Genomic DNA, 16,184 nt, shown 5'->3' with positions numbered 1-16,184 from the left:
GGAGGGACGCATCCAGGAGCGAGACAGTGGGGACGAGCTCCCGCGCGGCGCCGAGCGCGGCTCTCCTCCCGCGCGCTCGGGTCCTTTATCCTCGGGGCTGGCTGCAGGTACCTGCGGACCACTCCCCTCTCCCCAGCCTGCCACCCTCCCCCGCTCTCTCAGTCGTTAACCTCCACCCCCCGCGCAGACACGAAGTGGGAGTGACGGGGTGAAGCTACTGCAGATCCGCAGGGAACCCTGTCTCCACAAATCCTGCGTGTTCATCCCTCTGAGGGGCACGCGTCCTCCCGAGACTCGCCTCCCCTCCCATTTTCCTGGCCCCCTGCCTCCCCCTCCCTCACTCCAGGTAGAGGGTGTGAAAACACATCCTTGGTTGTCCAGGTCGAGGACCTAGAGGGGTCCTTCCCAAACTTCACTGTGCGGGGCAATCACCCAGGGTTCGTGCTAAAGTTCGTATTCAGATCCCACTGGACTGGAATGGGGCTTGAGGTTCTGCGTGTTTAATTAGGAGGCAGGGGCTGCTGATCCAAGGACCACGTTTTAAGTGACAAAACGGGGAGGAACAAAGCGAACCTGCGTTCTGATCTCAGCTGAGCCACTGTTTGTAAGATGACTTGGAATCACAGGTCGCCAAGGCACTCAGATTTTAGGATGCTGTGGAAGCCAAATGGAGCGAAAAGATAAAACGCTCTACAGGTACAAGGCTCTCGTTGTTGTCTTTAATAATTACTATTGATAAAATCCTTAGGAACTCGAGTACTGGTGAATGTGTATAGGAAGACTGTAATTTGCAACCCCTTATGTTCTCAAGAGAAGCTCTAAAACCAGCCAGCAGTGTTGTTCTGCTTAGTTGCTCAGCAGCACCAGACTCTTCCTGACCCCGTGGACTGTAGCCCACCAGCCTGCTCCGTCCATGGGATTCTCCAGGCAGGAACGCTGAGATGGGCTGCCACGCCCTCCTCCAGGGGATCTTCCCAACCCAGGGATTGGACCCATGTCTCCCACATTGCAGGTGGATTCTTTACCATCTGAGCCACCAACCAGCAGTGACCACCGCACAAACACACCATCATTTAGAAAGAAAATGCTAAGAAACATCCTTCCAGGGCTAGTCTAGAAGACTGATCTGATATAACAAGTTGATAAGACCTAGAATCAGACAACAGCAGAGCTGTAGAAAGAACGGAAGCCGTCGGCAAGGGGCCCTGAGGTAGAAACGGTGATAACACTGCTGGGAAGTTAAAGACAAAGGTGCTTCAAAGGAGGCGTTTCTGAGACTCGCATTGTGTGATTTGTTCAAGATCCCTCTGTGGTTCTGAGTCTGGACTGAAAAATTCGGGACACCGAGCTGAGATGTCAGTCCAGTGTTAACACCACCCCTTCCAATGCAGACAGTGCAGGTCCAAACCCGGCGGGGGAGCTAAGAACACACGTGTCTTGCAGCCAGAAAACCAACGCATGAAACAGAAGCAATACTGTAACAAATACAATAATCATTTAAAAATGATCCGCATTAAAAAAAATCTTAAAGAATTAATTCATCAAGAAGGGAACCTCCAGTTGCTTGGTTTTATTTTATGTTTTGTTTCTTTGGCAAAGGCTATCAGTTAAAGAATCTATCTACAGTGCAGGAGACCCAGGTTTGATCCCTTGATTGGGAAGATCCCCTGGAGGAGGAAATGGCAACCCACTCCAGTCTTCTTGCCTGGGAAATCCCATGGACAGAGGAGCCTGGCGGGCTACAGTCCATGGGGTCATGAAGAGTCAGACACGACTGAGCAACTAAACCACTGCTGCCATCAGCTGAGTTCTCTGCGGACACTTCTGGTCAGAGCCTCGGGCAGATGTTCAGGTGGGGTGCTTACACACAGAAGCTTGGGCCTTGCTCTGGGGAAGCAGGCTGTGGACTAGAGCTTGTGCTGTCTCCCATGTCTGAGAAATGTGGGATGTGTCTAGGATGGAAAATGATTGGGAGAATGTGCAGTTTCCGAGGTAGAGGAGAGAAAGGATCAAAGTGCTCAGGACAGCAGCCTGGAGCTCCGTGACCTCCCCAGTTCCTATGGGTCATCACTTGTAAAACGTGGATTCACAGGGGCTGGCTGGAGCTCTGCATAAAGGACTTGTGAGGCCTGGGGAAGACAGTGCACTGTTTTCTCACTGATATTTTTTGCTCTCTCCTGTAGGGTCTGAGAGGGCAGGAGAATACGTATCACTCTCAGTTACAGCTCCAACACCTAACTGTTTGGTACACAGTAAGCCTTGGACTGCAAGGAGATCCAACCAGTCAATCCTAAAGAACATCAAGCCTGCACATTCATTGGAAGGACTGATGCTAAAGCTGAAGCTCCAATACTTTGGCCACTTGATGTGAAGAGCTGACTCATTAGAAAAACCCTGATGCTGGGAAAGATTGAAGGTGAAAGGAGAAGAGGGCAGCAGGGGATGAGATGGTTAGATAGCATCACCAACTCAATGGACATGAACTTGAGCAAACTCCAGGAAATGGTGAAGGACAGGGAAGCCTTGTGTGCTGCAATCCATGGGGTAGCAAAGAGCCGGACTTAGAGAATAACAACAACAGGCTCTAGAAATGTTTACTGAATGAATAAATTAATAATTCAGTAGGAAAAAGAAGAGTACAACCAAATCACAATTTAAAATATGAGAAGACATGGCTATGTGGGTTCTGCTATTCAAGTGTTGTAGACACCAAGTCAGGGCAACGCTTTGTGACAGAGATGAATATAGGTAACAGATGGCCTAGATAGCTTAAAGGGGAAATATTAATACACATTGGGAAAGCTTTTGATTTTGTTTTAGGAAGGGATGGGATTTTAAAGAGTTCATTGATTACACTCAAGAGGATTTTTGTATTAGAAAGGTATCTGAGTGGCAAAGGAATTAAAGAAGGATGTTAGTCCAGTTTCTTTAAAGGATACTCTATCAGGTGAAGATGAAAAAGAGAAATTTGGGGTAGAGGGCTCATAACAGAATTGAGAAAGGCTATTCCTTTGTAGCAAAAGAAAGTCCAAACAAACTCTGTTGATGGGGTTAAGGGACCACAAGCGAGGGAGAGGAGTTCCAGGGCAGAGAAAGGAAGAACTGATTGAGCAATAGCTGGAAAGAGAAGCAGCTAGCGAGCCAGGAGTGTAGGAAATCCATCTCAGCAGAGAAAAGGGTCACCTCTTCCTCAGAAACAAGAACAAAGGTGGGAACAAGACGTATCAAGATTTTAACGTGCCACAGCAAGAAGTGAGAAAGGCTCTCATTATCTTGCCCCTGTGTGTCCAAGAAAACAGAGATGAGCCTTCTACCGAGACCTTGTGATCGGCCAGAAATAATGCTTCGAGCTAGGACATTGGAGAAAGCACTCAGAACAAGTTGGAGCAGGGATATTGTAGTAAGTCCATAGATATGTAAAGAAAAACCATGAAGTGATCCCACCACAGGCATATAGGCTCTGGGGTAAAAATATACATTTATTATAATGAAATACAGTTGGCATTTTTATTGGTTGCTCTCCCAGCAGTATTCAAAGACCTTAGTACCCAAAGAAAGGATGCAGCATGGTTTACCCGAGTTAGTCACCAGCAGAGTAGAACTGATGGGAGGTCAGCCAAGTGGGGGTTTCGTGGAGTGGAACTGGAGAGGAGGGACTCGCAAAGCTTTCAGCCCTGGGTTTCACTTGCCACATGCCACCTGCACTGTGTGAGTCTGTGTACAGTTATCTCTGTTGACCTTTATTTTTTTTTTCATGGTAAAGTGGAATAAGGCTATGTAACCCTCGTCTTGGGCTTCCCAGGTGGGAAGTAATCCACCTGCCAATGCAGGAAACATGAGTTCAATCCCTGAGTCAAGAAGACTCCCTGGAGAAGGAAATGGTGACCCACTCCAATATTCTTGCCTGGTGAATCCCATGGACAGAGGAGCCTGGTGGGCTACAGTCCATGGGATGGCAAAGAGGCAGATATGACTTAGCAACTAAACAACGCCCTTTAGCATTGGGCTTTTGTAATAAAATAAGCTACTGTGGGTAAAGCAGTGGTTTTCAGACTAAAGCAAGTACCCTCAAATCACCTGAGTATTTTTCAAAACATAGGTTATTGATCCCCACCCCCAGAGCTGTTGACTTGTTAGATCTTGGGTGGGTTTGGGGAATTTGTATTCCTAGTAACAAGTTTAGCAGTGATGCTGTTGCTCCTGGTCTGCAGAACCACCCTTTGCAAACTCCTGCTGAAAAGCATGTGATGCCTGGTACATACTTAAGTACTAGATACCGGGGAGCTAGTATTTAGGGTCAACTCACAGTATGAGAGCTGAAGATAGAGGCTGAGCTGAAAATGCTATAAATGGAAAAAGTCAGTGATGGATGGAGGTTTGGGGGGAGACACTGAGAATTTAAGGCCATCAAAATGAAGATCCTATTTAATGCAAGTTAAGTTAAAGAAATGGAGAGGGAAATGGCAACCCACTCCAGTATTCTTGCCTGGGGAATTCCATGGACAGAGGAGCCTGGAGGGTTTCAGTCCATGGGGTCACAGAGAACCAGACGCAACTGAGTGACTGGGCACATACACACGTTTTAGGAGAAATTCAGCATCGGAGGTTTTTCTAAGAGTTTAGAATCTTGGAGATCAAATTACACTTAGTCCAGTTCAGTTCAGGCGCTCAGTCATGTCCGACTCCTTGTGACCCCATGGACTAGGGGTCTCTGTCCATCACCAACTCCCAGATCTTGCTCAAACTCATGTCCACTGAGTCTAACACTTTCTAAAATGGTGGTTTATAATAATAAAGTGCCATAGCAATTAAATCAGATCATAGAAAGAGAAGGCTGGGCTCAGGGAGGCTGTTAGCAGGGCAGGCAGCACCGGTGCTGGGACTGAACTAAGAGTGAGTCTCTGGGCTTTGGAAGCTGCTCAGACACAGGGGTCAGGAATGTTACATAAACATCATTGTCAGGTGAAGATTTGCAAATCCCAGGCTGCCATGCAATCTCACTCCAGGAAACACTGAGTAACTTGGAATCCATGTGGCTTCTTTAAAGAGGAAACTTCAACACAAATCTAGACCTAGTGTATCAACATAATTAATAAGCAGCACATCTGCAAGGGCTTAGACTAGAGCTTCCATTGATTGAACCAGTCCTGGGCCTCCGTGCCCCACCGTCTCCTGCATTGTGTCCAATGCTGTGGTAGGGCTGTTTAAAATCAGAATAAAGTCACTCTTCAGACATGAGAAAATAGGCTCCAAGAGATTAAGTCAATTCCCTGAGATGATACCTGATAAAATCCAATATGATGATAAATCATATATGATTTCCACTCTATACATATACACCCCCAAATTCATTGTGTGAGGCCACCATCACCCTGATACCAAAACCAGACAAAGATATTACAGAAAAGATATCTACAGGCTAATATCACTGATGAACACAGATGCAAAAATCTCAACAAAATACTTGAAAACTGAATCCAACAGCATATTGAGAGGCTCACACATCAAAGTGGGCTTTCTCTCAGGGATGCAAGGACTCTTCAGTATACACAAATCAATTGAGGTGATACACCATATTAACAAATTAACAGATGAAAACCACATGATCATCTCAATAGTTGTAGAAAAAGCTTTTGAAAAAAATCCAACACCCATTTATGACACACACACAAAAAAAACCTCCCCAGAAAGTGGGCATAGAGGGAACATACATCAACATAATAAAGGCCGTATACGACAAACCCACCGCAAACATCATTCCCGATGATGAAAACCGACCGCCTTCCCTCTGACATCATACCTGCTCTTTCTGTTTTAGGTTGCGTTCTTCAGTAAGCAGACTCTGGAGACATGAAAATCCATGTGCAGGAAGTTTAATGGGGGTCTCCTTAAGATCAGGACTTGAGACAGACTAAAGGAAGTTGGGTTGTCTGAAGGGAGAAGTTGAACGTCAATGCAGTCTCAACAAAGGGCTCAGTCAGTTCTACAGGAGCTCTGGACCACAATGGCCCTGCAGAATCATCCTGATCTGAGGACAGAGAACCAAGTACCCTTAAATCAACTGGTTATTCCTGGTAATCAGAATTTAGTTCACAGAAAAGCCTGTAGAACTAACTTTCTCAAGTATTTTAATATTTAATCATCTCTGCTTTATAGCAAACCAAAGAAGACTCTCTTGAATGCAGCAATTATTTTAATGAACTATTATTTGCAAAGTACTGTGAAGTACTTTGGGAGAACACATGTGTATTTAGATCATACATTCAGTGTCATATAACTTGAGTTTAGAAGTACACTTGACCCCTAAACAACAGATTTGATCTGCCCCGGTCCTCTTACATTTAGATATTTTTCAATAATAAATACTGTAGGACTACGCTGTCTGCGGTTGGTTGAGTCTTTGGATCTGGAACTGTGTATGTGGAGGGCCAGCTATTGGTTATATTTAGATTTTCTACTTCCTAGACAGGAGGTTTCCCTAGGCCCTAATTTGTTCAAGGGTCAACGGTACAGTGAACTATACACAGGTAAGTTGTCTGTAAAATGAATATATTGATAGTATCTATCTTATAGGGTAGATCTGAGGATTAAAAAGACTGCCACAAAAGTAAATGCTATCAAAGTATTTGAGGGTCTTTTCCTAACTACAGTAGGTGGAAATGAAATGTTTTGCAAAATAAAAATAACAAAGTTATTTAAAAAAGAAGTTTGTGATAAGTTTAGGGTAAGAAGTTATTTTATCTGAAAAAAAAAAAATGTAATGAAGGAGAAGGAATTTAGCTGAGTCTTCAAGAACAGGCTGGACTTTGAAAGGCAAAAAGAATGAGGAGGGTAAGAATGCACTCCAGGGAGTACAAGCAGGATGAACAAACGTGTAGGAGACGGAGGCTTAGAATTTTTTGAGGGCCAGCAAATGGGCCAGCTCGTCGCGAACATGAAGGAAAGGTGGGGGACGTTGCGGATGGTTTGCGATTTCTGGTTGATTGTTGTGACTGTAATTAGAAGAGAAGGAAGAGGGGACTTTTTGAGCAAATTGAGAGTGTAAACAAAGCGTGGTTTAGGAGAATCAAGGTGTGCACGGCTGAATCTAAGAAAGTTGCAAGGTATTTCTGTTTCTTATCCCTGCCCCAGCACACCCGTTTTTCGGGAGGGCGTTTCTCTCTCTGAGCCGTGATTCTCCAAGTGTTGTTGCTGGACAACAGCACCAGCATCACCGGGCAGGCATCGCCTCTGGCCGCACCCCCACCTGCCGAAGCAGAAATTAACATGTGGTCCCAGCAGTCTGTTTCAACAAGCCCTCCAGGTGACGCTGACACAAGCTCAAATTTTAGAATCCAGGCTCCCAGCGCTCCTAGAACACATTTTCTCTGGAGCAATCGTCCTCTGGAATAACCCGGAGCAATCGTCCTCTGGAATAACCCGGAGCATGTCTCTTTCCCAGCTCTCTAGAGAACATGATTGCTGTCTCCTAACATCTTTGCAGACTGTCTCTGACCAAATGACTCAGCACTTGAACTCTGCGGTGCTGATATGTGGATCAGATTGGTTTTAAACAGGTTTTCAGGATAAATCTTTAATATAAATTCCCTTCCATTTGATTCAGGTGTGAAATACCTTGGTATCAAAATTTCTATTTTAATAGAACTAGGTGACCAGAAAAAAAAAAAAAAAATCCTCAGAGAAAACCTCTTGAGATATCAGAAAGGGGTCATTGATTAGTGCATTATTTTAAAGATAAGAAACAAAGTCCTTTTCCATTACTAGTAAAACTCTAAAATGGCTAATGAAAACACTTATTAAATTATAGCAAAAAAAAAAAAATAAAGGTTCCAAATAATTAGATCTTGGATATTGAGAAGGGACTCAAGGCCAACAGAGTTTGTTTCTGAATACACGTTAAATAAGAATACATGTACATACAGAGCATATCTGTGACTGGGGGTGTTGGATCTTTCATATCAATGGATGGGAAGTTGAAAGAAAGAGAAGGAAGTGACAATGAGGTGAACTCAGGTTGGAGGAGCTTTTGGAGAGGACCTGACCTCTAGTTGATGGGAGAACCAGAACCCTGACAATCAGAGGCGCCTCACTCCCTCCCTTGTCCTTGAAACGTACACCCTGCCAAACCTGCCCGCTGCTGCTGCTAAGTCACTTCAGTCGTGTCTGACTCTGTGCGACCCCATAGACGACAGCCCATCAGGCTCCCCCGTCCCTGGGATTCTCCAGGCAAGAACACTGGAGTGGGTTGCCATTTCCTTCTCCAATGCATGAAAGTGAAAAGTGAAAGTGAAGTCGCTTAGTCGTGTCCAACCCTCAGCGACCCCATGGACTTCAGCCTTCCAGGCTCCTCCATCCATGGGATTTTCCAGGCAAGAGTAATGAGTAGGGTGCCATTGCCTTCTCTGGAACCTGCCCGCAGTGGGAGCCATTTACAAGGACTCATGTGGACTGAATACCCAACTGGGCCCAGTGAATGTCTCTGTATAAAGCTTTAAGATTCTGGCAGGCAGATGCAGGGATCTGTTCATTTTGTACCCAGGACAGAGGACGGGATGGCTGGATGGCATCACCGCCTCAGTGGACATGAGTTTGAGCAAGCTCCGGGAGATGGTGAAGGACAGGGAGGCCTGGCGTGCTGCAGTCCATGGGGTCGCAGAGAGTCAGACACGACTGAGCAGCTGAACAGCAACACATCCCAAGACAAGCCTTGTAGGTAAGTCCCCTTGCTTATTACAGCTGCGTCCTGCCTATATGGAGGGCACGGCCACTTTCTTAGGTCGCTCCCCGTAAGGGGGGCAGTTTCAGCTTTCACCTGGGAAGCTCCTGAGCGAGTCTGTAAACCAGCACTTTAGCTCTTGGGCACCCAGTCTGGTGGGGCTGACAACTTGAACTCCACAGGGCAGACTGTGGAGTGGTGTGGCTGCAAAAAAGCTCAGCCCAGTTTGCAGACACACACACACAATCACACACAAGGACAGTGTGCTACACATAGAATCTGTTCATGCTTCGGGGCATTTTTATTTTGCTATCCAAATACCAACCTCTCCCCAAACTAACGTACTGACCGCTATGTCATTATACAAGTTACTGGAGGCCGAAGTTTGTCTTAAATACATAAGCATGTCTGTTTCAGCTTGCTCATCCAGCTCTCTTCCCAGGGAGACTTACGGAAATTTCCATTTTGGGTGTTTTGAGAATGGTGCTCTCCTGGGTGCTATCCTTTCAGATGGAAGGATGAATGTGGAACCCATAGACCGCCCCCACCCCCATCACCTCAAACTCTGTCTCTTTCAGCAATGTCTGCTCCCACTGGCTCCTCTGTGCTGACAGGGGTACCCCCATTCTGTCAGACTGAGAATCTCAGAGCCGTTCTTCACCACCTTCTCCACCTCCAGCCCAATGGAATTTCCCCTTGCAATAAGCCTCAGATTCTTCTCTATTTCTCGCTCGCAGTTAGAATACCAGACCCTGATTTGGCTCTTATTTGGATTATTTGCCAAGATAATGTATAAATGTACACTAAATGAATTCCCAGCCAGAAAGCTTGCTCTTCCTCTGACGGAGATTAATGTGAGATAAACCTGCCCCAGTCGTGATCGTCACCAGGTTACGCCAGCCCACCACTGCCCCACTCCTGCCTTTACCACCAAGTTCGAACCACAACTCAATGCGTCCCCGGGGGCTCAGTGGTTCAGAATCCGCCTGCCCCTGCAGGCGACAGGGGTTCTCTCCCTGGTCCGGGAAGATCCCACGTGCCGTGGGATGGCCAAGGCCCTGCAAGAACGACAGAGGCCACGCGCCCCAGAGCCCGCCCCACGAGAGGCCGCGCAACGGGGGTGACACCCACCGCGGCGGGAGCGTGGGCCTGCTCCCGCAACGAGGGGAAGCCGCGCGGCCACGAAGCCCCCGCACAGCCAAGAATAAAATACACTACAAACACCCCACAGCTCAGCGTCTGAAGTCCCCGCATCTTCGTCCCAGCCTGCCGTTCCTGTTGGTCCACCGTGACTTCCCTGTGGCCAAACGGCCCCCTCACTGTGACTCGGTGTGTTGAAAGCTGTTCTCCACGCGGAGGAGTTTTGTCTTCTTTATTGACCTAGTGAAATTCAAGCCGTCTTTCACAATAGGTTAAAAACATCAGACAAGCAGGCCGGAAGTACATGGAGAAAGACAAGAAGGGGAGAGGGAGTGAGGAAAAGGTAGAAAGGGAAGAAGAGAAGGAAAGCAGTCAGGGGGAAAAGCAACGTGAAGGAAAACAAAGGCAGAACACTGACACCGCGTTGCCCCCGGAAGGCAGGCGTCACCCCCCTAACTTCTCATGTGAGGAAAGGAAACGTCAGGGAAGCAGATAAATCACCTGCGCTCACAGCTGAAAGTCAGCAGAGCAAGGAATCAAACCAGATCTTTCCCTGTACAGCGTTTTCAAACTTCAGGGCAAACTTATGTAATTTAAAAAGAAGAAGAAAACAACCAGACCACTGAGTCTTAGCTCCAGAGTTTCTGAAGAAGTGGGTCTGGGCTGAGCCTGAGAACCCGCATTGCTCACAGATTCCAGGGTGCTGCGGCCGCTGGTCCAGAAGTTGCGATTTGAGAACCGCCGGCCTGGAAGTCCCCCACTGCTGTCCGCGTTCAGTGGCGCGTGGTGGTGGCTCCGCTACTCTCTGTTGAGTAGATGCGTGTCTGTGAAACCACCGTCTCTGCTGCGGTCCAAAGACCCCCGCTCACCGCAGTGGGCAGTGGCAGCCCCGCCTCGACCCTCTAACCACGCTGAATACACCCCTCACTGTGCCCTTATCGTTCAGAGGACAGGCGCCCCAGGAGCACACCTTGAGTGGAGGGCTTGTGCACAGGAGGTTTATTAAGGGAATTCTGCAGGAGAAACACGACTTAGCGACTAAATGTCAGTCCCTAATCCCTGCATTATTCAAGGGTCAACTATTTAAGTTGTGCATTTTAGTAACACACACACACACAAACTAATGAAATATGAGTGTGAAAAAAACATGTTGCCCCATGAACATTAAATGTAATGCTTTGCAAAAAAAAAAAAACTGAATTGCTTAAAAACAAACCAAAAAAATATCCCGCCTGCTTTTGAATTAGGTGTCAGTGAGACAGTTGTAAAAGTAGAAAAATAATAGCAATCTGGAAAGATTGTTCTAATGGAATGTCTTAATAAATGCTGTTAAGTTCTCATTGTAAGTTAAATAAATTCAAACTAGGAATTTGGAGTTTTAAGTAAGATGTTTTTGGCCAGAAAAGACAGAAATTCTACTTGAAAGGCAAACGAATACTGGAATTATTATTCTGGTTAGCCAGAAATCCTGAGGTAGAAAAGATTCAGGACTGTTTCATATAGCAATTTAATTAAGGCATCCCATTTCATTTTCACTCTTCTGTCCAACCATTTATATATTTTATTTTATTGACAACCTTCCTTCCAGGAATCAAGATGGCAGCAACATCTCAAGGCATCTTACCCTAGTCTATGGCCAATGGTCCAGAGGGGACTTTTGGACCCCTTGTGCGCTGCCTTTTGAAGCACAGACAGCTTTTAAAGAAGCCCTTCAGGTTTCCTTTGTGTCTACTAGGCCAAGAACAGGTTATATGTGAGTGCTAAGTTGCTTCAATTGTTTTTGACCCTTTGTGACCCCACGGACCGCAAGCTCCTCTGTCCATGGGATTCTCCAAGCAAGAATACTGGAGTGGGTTGCCATGCCTTCCTCCAGCGGATCTTCCCTACCCAGGATTGAACCCATGTCTCAAGTCTACCCGCACTGGCAGGTTCTTAACCACTAGTGCCGCCTGGGAAGCCAACAGGCTATATACCTAACATCATTTGCAGAAGGGGTGGAGAATCACCGCAGCCACCCAAGGGGAGGAACTGGGGGAGAAAAGCTCGTGGCAGCATGAGAGAGGGGAGTAGCTGCTAGGCAGGAAACCAGTCCTGTGTGCTCCAGGCAGCTTGTGCTTCGTGGGCTATGCAACCAGGCAGCAGTGGACACCCACACTGAAGCCCACTGCCCTACCTGAAACAGCCGGTGAGTAAACACGCATTCATGTGTGCTAAGTTACTGAAGCCCACTGCCCTACCTGAACCAGCCGGTGAGTAAACACGCATTCATGTGTGCTAAGTTACTGAAGCCCACTGCCCTACCTGAAACAGCCGGTGAGTAAACACGCATTCATGTGTGCTAAGTTACTGAAGCCCACTGCCCTACCTGAAACAGCCGGTGAGTAAACACGCATTCATGTGTGCTAAGTTACTGAAGCCCACTGCCCTACCTGAAACAGCCGGTGAGTAAACACGCATTCATGTGTGCTAAGTTACTGAAGCCCACTGCCCTACCTGAAACAGCCGGTGAGTAAACACGCATTCATGTGTGCTAAGTTACTGAAGCCCACTGCCCTACCTGAAACAGCCGGTGAGTAAACACGCATTCATGTGTGCTAAGTTACTGAAGCCCACTGCCCTACCTGAAACAGCCGGTGAGTAAACACGCATTCACGTGTGCTAAGTTAAAACTAAAAATGCTTCAGTTATATACACCCTATTTGAACTAACCTTCTGAATCCCGATTGCACCAAATAAAACAGCTCCTAATATACTTATACTTAATTGTATTTATCACAGGCAACACAGAGTCTCATACACAGTGTATATATAGTCAATAGTTAACATTTGTGATTTTGCATATTTGGTGTAACAGGAACTCAATCAGTGTTTATCCATAGATGAAGAAAGTCACAGATGACTAGTAAGTTCTCCCACCTGGGAATTCCTGCAAGCCAAGAAAATGTCTGTTCTACTTCAAATGTTAGAATTTTTTTTGTGTGGTTTAAGATGGTTATTCCCATTACTAATTTTGAGAGCTAACGGTGGCAAAGAAAGTTATTATATGATTAACAAACCATGTACTTTTCCTCCTAGGGACACGGAAAAACTATTTTCCTCAGCCCCTGTCTAGAAGTCTAAAGACTATTTTTGGCCAAGGAAATATAACAGAAAATGCTGGCCCCAAGTCTCGGCCTTAAAAACCTTCTAGGACTTTTATGCAAACTCCTGCTCAGTCCTCTTCTCTCCATTCATCACCTGAAGATTTGAAGCAGAGGGACTTTGGACTCCAGGGTTCAAGGGTCTGATGGTCACAAGTCAAACATCCTATAGGAATATGCAGTTTTATTAAGTTCATGAGATGGTACAGCCATCGCAGCAGTTGGCTCCTACACACAGAATAATAATATAGAAATGGCTGTACCATAATTGTGACATATGGGACACTAACTTTGAGCACATGTCTCTCCATTAACTTCCGAATGTTTGCTTCTTCCTCCAACTTTTAATCTCTTTGTGTGTTTCACTCCGAACACTTAAAAATATTTATGTTCCTGTGCTGAGAAAGGGATCCATCTTGATATTCGCAACCTCTCTAAACTGTGAATGAGAAAGGGATCCATCTTGATATTCGCAACCACTCTAAACTGTGAAGAGCCTAATTTGGTTGCATTCTTCCACATGCATTTGCATTTTAAAAGGCACAGAAAGACCACAATGCTTGTACCTAGAGAATGAATCACTAATGGTCGAATTTCAGTAATCGAAAAGAGAAAAAAATATTACTATGCAAATTATACCATATAGGCAATAGTCTACTTCAGTTACAATTCTAGCTCTGAATAGAAATTGTTTACATTTTTTCTTTTTTTCTAAAATAACGTAGTTTTTAAAAGGCTGTTGTTTTGTTTACATCTCTTGTCTACACGGTTCTCAATTCACACGTTTATAGCATACTAACTAAAAATCTTTAACACTGAAAAATTTTATTGTATTTATTGCTATAGCTCATGAATTTTAAAATGTCTAAACTAGAAAAAGATATTTAAGGAAAAGATTGAATACAATTTAATTGTGAAAATGAACACTATTCCCTGTGTAATGAATTCAGAATTGCTTTACTTAAAAAAAAAGTTTTTATCAATGTCTGTTCTCTCTATTTTAGATTGTAAGCAATTCCAGGGCAAGAACTTATACTTTACTCTGCACTTGTTGTGTGGCATCATGCATAAATCCCTATTGGGATTAATTTTTACCTTTTGGAATATGTGGCAAATTTTACATATGTGGTGAAATTGAAATTCATAACTCACAATTAAGATGTCTAAAAACAAATACAAAAAAGCAGCTCATCTCTTTATCTAAAATTCCACAATTTCTTCATGAGTCCCCAACCCTGATTCTAGAATTGGGGGAAAGGAGGGCAAAAGAGAAGATGGAGGACTTAAATTTAAAATCAAAGTTAACGCAGTCTCTTCTGGCTTCAAATAATCTCTTTTGAGTAAGTATTCAGTCAATTCAAAGTTCAAATTTTCTTGAAGGTTGATAACCTTCTCAAATGGTCTGCCTGCTCCATATTTCTTTCCAAATGGAGTTCCAATGGGACGTTTTGATATTTTCATGGCACTCTGAGTAGCCAGGATGTTCTGGTTCCCTCTCCCCTGAGGTTGACAAAAAATACCCTCCTTCATGTGGATGGAAGTCATCTTGCCTGTGGTGGGGCAGGGAAATGTCTGGGATGTCAGTCTTCTCTGACCACCTTTGTGCAAATTTGCAGTGATACCTAGCAGTCCTGAACATCTCATCATTTGAAAAGTTACTTTTTAAAAGAGGTTCTTAGAGATAATTTTCCAAGTTTCAGTTGTCATTTATGCTGAGTGTGAGGCAATTTATGACCACAAAGTGTTAGAAAACAGTAAAGTTCATTTTCTTTTTTTATTGTCCTGAAAGGGGAGGAGACGGAAATGGTAAATGTTCCCCAAGCATTGGCCTGATATCTTGTGCCTTGAGTTAGGAGTTAAAATTCCTACGTCTGAGGGAAGGAGCTAAGATGGTGGAGGAATAGGACAGGGAGAACACTTTCTCCCCCACAAATTCATCAAAAGAACATTTAAATGCCAAGTGAATTCCACAAAACAACTTCTGAATGCCGGTAGAGGACATCAGGCACCCAGAAAAGCAACCCATTGTCTTCAAAAGGAGCACGACTGAACAAGTGAGCCTTAAAAAAAAAAAAAAGATGTCCACCACCGCCCCCTTTGTATCAGGGCGGAAATCAGACACTGAAGAGACCAGCAAACAGAAGAAGCTATAACAGACAGAACCACCTTGGAAGCAACAGGCAATAGATTAAAACCCCGTGAGAGAAGAAATCCACAAGCTTCCCTAACCAGGAAACCTTGACAAGCCACCTGTACAAACCCACACACAGTGAGAAAGCGCCACAATAAAGATAACTCCACAAACTGCCAGAATACAGAAAGGACACCCCAAACTCAGCAATTTAAACAAGATGAAGAGACAGAGGAATACCCAGCAGGTAAAGGAACAGGATAAATGCCCACCAAACCAAACAAAAGAGGAAGAGATAGGGAATCTACCTGATAAAGAAGTCCAAATAATGATAGTGAAATTGATCCAAAATGTTGAAATCAAAATGGAATCACACATAAATAGCCTGGAGACAAGGATTGAGAAGATGCAAGAAAAGTGTAACAAGGACCTAGAAGAAATAAAAGAGAGTCAATATATAATGAATAATGCAATAAATGAGATCAAAAACACTCTGGAGGCAACAAATAGTAGAATAACAGAGGCAGAAGATAGGATTAGTGAATTAGAAGATAGAATGGTAGAAATAAATGGATCAGAGAGGAAAAAAGAAAAATGAATTAAAAGAAATGAGGACAATCTCAGAGACCTCCAGGACAATATTAAACGCTACAACATTTGAATCATAGGGGTCCCAGAAGAAGAAGACAAAAAGAAAGACCATGAGAAAATACTTGAGGAGATAATAGTTGAAAACTTCCCTAAAATGGGAAAGGAAATAATCACTCAAGTCCAAGAAACCCAGAGAGTCCCAAACAGGATAAACCCAAGGAGAAACACCCCAAGACACATATTAATCAAATTAACAAAGATCAAACACAAAGAACAAATATTAAAAGCAGCAAGGGAAAAACAACAAATAACACACAATGGAATTCCCATAAGGATAATAGCTGATCTTTCAATAGAAACTCTCCAAGCCAGGAGGGAATGGCAAGACATACTTAAAGTGATGAAAGAAAATAACCTACAGCCCAGATTATTGTACCCAGCAAGGATCTCATTCAAATATGAAGGA

Source organism: Bison bison, unplaced genomic scaffold (genome assembly GCF_000754665.1).
Source record: "Bison bison bison isolate TAMUID 2011002044 unplaced genomic scaffold, Bison_UMD1.0 scf7180017864236, whole genome shotgun sequence".
Classification (NCBI taxonomy): Eukaryota; Metazoa; Chordata; class Mammalia; order Artiodactyla; family Bovidae; genus Bison; species Bison bison.
The sequence above is the reverse complement of the archived record's forward strand: the minus strand, read 5'-3'. Positions refer to the sequence as shown.